Source organism: Ostrea edulis, chromosome 7 (genome assembly GCF_947568905.1).
Source record: "Ostrea edulis chromosome 7, xbOstEdul1.1, whole genome shotgun sequence".
Classification (NCBI taxonomy): Eukaryota; Metazoa; Mollusca; class Bivalvia; order Ostreida; family Ostreidae; genus Ostrea; species Ostrea edulis.
Window position 1 is genome coordinate 76,784,579 of NC_079170.1, and position 7,247 is coordinate 76,791,825.

Sequence of the window (7,247 nt, forward strand, 5' to 3'; positions counted from 1 at the left end):
TACCGCTCTCAATACTTGCATGTAATAGAATATGAACAATTTCCTTGTTAATTTTGTAATTGTATCGGATGCCTTCTTTTTCATTTGTGTAACTGAATTTTTTTAACTCTTTTAAAGTAATACACTAAACATTAATAAAATATTAGGCAAATGAAGATCCCTTTCAATTTGAATAGTTATTAACTTTGTTGTTGCAGAGTTCTGAGACTTCATTTTTGTATTTAATATTTATATCATGTCTTATAGAGTTATGGAACTTTTTAACTTTTTAATATGTACTTTTTATGTAATTCCTGCCTCTGAAATATATATTACAGGTCCTTTTCTGACTTGTCAGTTTTCTAGTTATTATGTACATATACCATGATACTTGTAGATGAATATATATTGCATATGTCATTAAGATTTGTTCATTTTGCTTTTCAAAGGAATAAGAAAACATTGCTTTTTCGGGAATAGTTTGTCTTCATTGAATCGACATGCTTCTCCCCATAAACTTTCACTGCTTTGTTAGAGAAAAAATGTGTCAAAAGAGGAAAGAAGCAATGTTTAGGGCAGCCTACTGGAAAAATTCCAGGTTACATACCCATCAATGTGTGAAGTAGTTTTATATTAATATGCCAAGACAATCTTACATCATCACAGTGCAATGCTAGCTTTGTATCAAAATATATATTTTTATATATTTCTTTTCATGAGTTTTATATGATTTTTGTGTGATAGCATATTGTGTGTGTGTGTGTGTGTGTGTGTGTGTGTATCTAGTCATATTTACCTTCAATTTGTTTAGTAATGTAGTTTATACTCATGTGTGCGGTTGTTGGACTCAACATTGTGATAGGCTTTAATAGTATGATTGCATTGTATTGGATGGTATTTGTCTTCATTTCATACATTTCTTAAATGTCTGGGACATATTTTTGAATGTAATCCTTTTTGGTATTCCTGTATTATTTTGATATTTTGATAGCAATATTTTTCACATTGTATCGTAATATTGTTCATTACATATATTTTTTCTTATATATGAATTTACATCCCAGGCAAGATGTTATGTGAAATAAAAAAATGCAATAAAAATATTAATTATTCATGCCTTTTCTTTCTAAGGCAACTAATTCATGATAACGTTTGTGAATTTTCACAGAAAGAAGCACGCTGTTTTTGGCTATATTTAGATCTAAAACTTCATAGTTATTTCGGATTTCAAACATTTCGGTTGAGCATCACTGAAGAGACATTATTTGTCGAAATGCGCATCTGGTGCATCAAAATTGGTACCGTATAAGTTTTACATTACTATATAGCTCGTATGCTTATACTTATCTAAACTTCTCCTAAAGTGAAGTTTAACTCTAGCTTATATGGAAGCTTGATAGAGATGCAGAATAATTATGCGAAACTCCAATTAAGTTTAATATGGATGCATTATACCGCAAATTTTGCGTAATTTGACGTTTAATATTGCTTACAGCTGTAAATGTGAAATTCAATGGAGGAAAATATGTGAAACTTCAAGTAAAATGAAGTTTAATATGGGTGGATTATACGCCAAACTTCGAGTATACTGACGTTTAATATTGCTTAAATGTCAAATTTAATGGAGTATAAATATGAAAATACGTGAAACGTCAAGTAAAATGAAGTTTAATATGGGTGGATTATACGCCAAACTTCGAATATACTGATGATTAATATTGCTTAAATGTCAAATTTAATGGAGTATAAATATTAATTGCTGTTATAAAATTCAGAAATTCATTTCAAAATTAAGGATTATCTCCCTCATGCATAGCTCTTATCCTTGGACGAATTTGGCTCCACTTGTTTGGCACGCTGTTTTTGGCTATATTTAGATCTAAAACTTCATAGTTATTTCGGATTTCAAACATTTCGGTTGAGCATCACTGAAGAGACATTATTTGTCGAAATGCGCATCTGGTGCATCAAAATTGGTACCGTATAAGTTTTACATTATGACCCCTGGGTCGAGGCCTCTGCTGGTGGACTGTTAGTCCCCGAGGGTCTCTACAGTCCAGTAGCTAAGTACTTCGTTACTAGCTTGAAAATACGGATGTATATTTAATTGCTGTTATAAAATTCAGAAATTCATTTCAAAATTAAGGATTATCTCCCTCATGCATAGCTCTTATCCTTGGACGAATTTGGCTCCACTTATTTGGCACACTGTTTTTGGCTATATTTAGATCTAAAACTTCATAGTTATTTCGGATTTCAAACATTTCGGTTGAGCATCACTGAAGAGACATTATTTGTCGAAATGCGCATCTGGTGCATCAAAATTGGTACCGTATAAGTTTTACAATATGAAAATACGTGAAACTTCAAGTAAAATGAAGTTTAATATGGGTGGATTATACGCCAAACTCAGAGTATATTGACGTTTAATATCGCTTATATGTGAAATTTAATGGAGTAAAATATGAAAAAACGTGAAACTCCAAGTAAAATGAAGTTTAATATGGGTGGATTATACGCCAAACTTCGAGTATATTGGCGTTTAATATTGCTTAAATGTGAAATTTAATGGAGTAAAATAAGATGATTAAATTCTCAACTAGACGTAAAATGACGTTTAATTTTATTTAAACATGGCATTTACTTGGCATATAATCGACATTAACCCTTTCTCTACCGGCACATTTTAGAGGTTTTTAAAGACTAAATGACAGTATTTTTAAATCGATTTAAATCTGCATGGATCACGATTTGGGGTAGGCATACAACATATAATTTTGTTAGGAATTGGACAGGGAACAATTTCTTATAAATGTTGTCAATGTATCCCATTACCTCAAAGAGGTCTACGGGGTCAAAGGTCATATAAGTGCACATTTTTGCAATATTTTCTCTCTGAAATAGATATATTACGACCCCTCTCACTAGATTAGAGTCAAAAATAGGAAATTCTAAATGTATTAGCTAATGTGCCTTTTTAAATACTACAAAAACAACACAATCAAACTAATCAATTTTATTGACAAACAAATAATTTTGGTTGCTAAGTAACAACACTCATAGTACAATTTTGACCATAATTTGCCTTTCTGCATCCATTCGACACAATTTAAACGTAATTACATTCCATGATGATTAGTAAATGTCACATTATTTTAAAAATATAATCTTTAAATAGATCTTAATAATTTTAAAAGGTTTTTAACAAAAAATATGATGAAGAGAATTAAGGTCAAAGGACATCAAATGGAAACTTCGTACTTTATATACTTGTCCATCATTTTCTAATAATATGACGTTTTGCCATTATGTTCCATTAAATAGAATAAGTATTGCAACATTAAAACAAAGATCTTTCAATTACTGTTAATCTAAAATAATTTATTTTTTTATTTAATTATATTTGGTTGCTCAGCAACAACACCTTATCAAATGTTATAAAAAAGTACTAACCATTTTTCTTCTCCAAGTTCAACATATACGAATGTTCAAGTACTTACTTTCAATCACTAGATTTAAATGTACTTGCATCATATTTAACAAAAATGTTCTTATATTCAACCTCTTGAAACCTATTTCTAGACATAATTCTTGATAATCAGTTGTTCCGACAGGGGCATGCGTTGACCAATATCTGTCTATCGACTGGAACTTCACAGCAGGCATATATAAGATAATGCACAAAAATCTGGAGAAAAAAAAGTAACTCAATTGGCTCTGTAAATGTTTCCGATAATCAAGGCCCTCTGAAAAGTATGCATTTAATTACTTATGAAATTTTATCAGAGGTAATTGTTGTACACATTTAATAAATGAGTTAGATTCACAGCCAGATTAATTTGGAAAAGGTAATCTTTTTACTATGCATTTTATTATTCTTTTTAAACTGGAAATCACTGCCACAATATCGGTTTTTAAAACTAGTAATACCTGTACAGTTCATCTTCAGTGAAAGGCTGCAAACTTCCTTGGGAAGTATATGGCAACCCTCCCCCCTAGATATGACCATCTCAGCATAATGGTTGGTGGCAAAACAAATGGAGAAAACCAAATCTTCTGTCAAAGACAGCTTCATAAAATCTGCAGTTCTCCGAATACCGTAATAGGGTCCCATATCTGAAAGAAAATTGCAAATAAAATCAGTATTGGCCACCATACCTTAAAACGTGTCATACCTTATAATTTTTTTGTATGTATGCGATCCCTAGTTATGCAGCAAAAACAACAACAACAAAACAGTAAAATGGTACACACATATCAGTGTACCATAATGCCATGATTCCATTTGTGAATGTATTATCTGGATTTATTTGAATGTTAACCAAATTTATACTGATTTAACCCTATATTCAAGAGTCATACCAACTGAAAGCCAGGTTGTCAACCCGAATGAAATGCCACAGTTCTTGGATCAGGTGTCCCTGTGTCCTCCACATCAGCATCCTTCCAATGCATGTCTGGATTTGCCAGTAGAATGTCGCTAGCGGATGATACCTGGGAACTTCCCACTAAATATTGGGATATCAATACCCTTTTTAAAGAAGAAAAGAAATTACAATTAAAAATTGTTGGTTTATGTTTAAAAAGCAAAATATAAGTTTCACGGTAGCATGGAACAGTTTCGCACTTAAATTTATTTACTCAAATTTATTTAAAGATAAGGTAAGGGATTGCATACATGTGTTAGAAATGAATCGAATATTTTATTATACATTGCGAGAGTAGCAGAGTGGTTAATGAAAAAAATATATGTATCATGTAGGTGTCTGTATTATGCCTAGCATATACATGAGGGCAAATACTGAAGAAATTCAGGTTAAAACCTATAGGGTCCAGCGAAAATACTGAAACTCTGAGGGAAAGTGAATGACCCCAGATATAAAAGTTGAATTGAATTCAGTTATCTGGTGGCACCCAGTTTTTTTATTGGTGGAAGAGAGAACCCAGATACCTGGGGAGAGACCACCGACCTTTCGTAAGTAAACTGGGAAAACTTTCTCACTTACCGGCGCGAACGGGATTCGAACCCGCGCCTAGAGAGGTGAGAGGCCGTGTGATTTTGAGCGCGATGCTCTAACCACTCGGCTACGGAGGAGGCCGGCAATAAGGGGACACGTACCCATTAGCTCATAGCATACAAGTACCAGCATGTATGGATCACATGTAATTTATGGTCATAAGCTACTAAGTGTATATAAAATACATGCATTTGGATAAAAGAGAAATCAATATGATTTTTCATTAGCCTGTCATAATCAGACTTTGATTGATGTTAACGCCCCCCCCCCCCCCCCCCCCATTTTGGCCCAAACACACATTTTGTTTTTATTTTTGTTACAGAATAAAGAAAATAATTCAAATTATGATAATAAATTCTATTATTACAATAATGCAAAGTGTGTTTTCCTAACAGATTGTGTTTTCTTTTCATACAAAGAATTTTTTTTTTATAAACATGGAAAAAAATTGGAAAATAGCCTTCTCACCAGCGGTCATGAATGCCCGGTCTGATTAAAACCACCCCATCCCATTATACACTAAATCCACCCCCTTCTTACACTCGCGCGTCAGGTAAGGAGATAATTCTGGGAAAGGGGGGGGGGGTAATCAAACTGATTAATGCCGGACCCGGACAGGGTGTTATTCACTTGGTTTAAATATCATAAAATATAAATATTTTCTTTCATGAAACGACAAATTATGGCATCAAATCGCGGTTAACTAATCGTGAATTTTTCATAACATGACAAAACCGCATTTTTTTTTTTTTTTAGTCGGCCTATGTGACTACATCAACTTACATGTACGTATTTATACTGAATGCATGATCGTTTGGGTCATCCTGCAACAGGAGATCCAGGGCATCTTCTTCTTCTATCAGGTCGTTTTAAAGATGTAAAATACAAGCGTTCGCTGTGACAATCACGGTGAAGCTGTGTTGTTTTCGTTGAAACGGAAACACGTGTGTTCTCCGTGCACACTTTCAGAAAACCCCGCGAGGCCCGCGATCCGGATCACGGAAAAATAAAAGTATACGGGCTATATATAGGCGAACTTCTTTTTTGTTTTCTTTCTTTGACAGAGAAAAAATTATTACTATTCCGAACAAATATAACGTTTATATCTGAATTTGAAGTACTTTATTTATCTTTTTTTAAATTCATTCTGCCGATGTAACATTCTCAATAGGTGTTTTATGAAGTTACATGTAGGTTGTGTAACTGTTTATATACCAATATTGGTTTTATGCTTTTTTAAAAAAGCAGAGATACCTGGCTGATTATTTCATACCTGTATGTATGTTGTTTTAGTGCATCAAAAGGTGCTGAATTTACTAATAGAGGACAATACAAATAGTTTTCACCACTTTATTGTGCGACGCGCGTCGATTGCTGTTAGCAACGTCGATTTGTCGCTAATTTTTAAGAAAACCGCGCAGCATGTCCCAATTTCATTTTATCGTAATATAAAAACTACCGAGAATTATAATATGAATAAGGGTCCATCAAAAAGAAGATTTCCTCTAGTGTTACAGGCTGTATTTACTTTCCCCTATTTCCATATATAAATATAGATAAAACGCCGATCTGTTTAAATATTGAGAAATAAAATCGTAAAGAAACGTACATGTGCAAAAAATTGCTATTTTCTTATAACTTTGCCAGGCATTAAAAATAATTTTTATATGTACTGAAAGCAGGGAATATATGCTTTTCAAAAATATAAAAAACATTGCATTCATAGGGAAAATAAAAAAAATCATAGCGAGGGGGGAAATGGCCTTGCGACAAAGCGTTGCGTCATATTTAGACGAAGTCATCTTTCATTTTAAATGCTTTTTTTAATTTTATGGCTTTATTTACTCAATTGATTTTTACATAGTTAAAAAATAAAGAAAATTTCCAAAAATATGATATATAAAACATATATATTACGTCCGTAGTTTCAAAGATTTATAGACACTCCTTTTGAGTAGCCCTGTTTTTACGCGCTATCGGTCATATTGACCGATACGGTAGAGAAAGGGTTAAACGTCATTAAATTTCGGCGTTTACGGAAAATTATACGCCACTGGATACGCAAAGTAAATTTGACATTTAATTTTCTATTAAATGTGCATTTTACGTTTAAATTTGACATTTAATTGGGGAATAATTGGTGTTTAATTTTATATTAAACGCAATTTTTCGTGCAGTGTGAGCATAGGCCTAAATTTTGCAGCCATTCATCAGCAACGGTGACGTCTATAGTCTATATACAATGTATAA

At 32.7% G+C, this 7,247-nt stretch overlaps 1 long non-coding RNA gene across 1 annotated transcript; it reads right to left on the bottom strand.

Annotated features, from left to right (window-relative positions):
- Positions 1–2,980: 2,980 nt before the first annotated feature.
- Positions 2,981–7,010, bottom strand: LOC130048526 (uncharacterized). Its single transcript, XR_008797315.1, has 4 exons — positions 5,781–7,010; positions 4,342–4,510; positions 3,910–4,095; positions 2,981–3,667 (listed from the first exon to the last, which is right to left on the bottom strand). It is a non-coding gene; the product is annotated as an uncharacterized LOC130048526 (long non-coding RNA).
- Between the last annotated feature and the right edge of the window lie 237 nt (positions 7,011–7,247).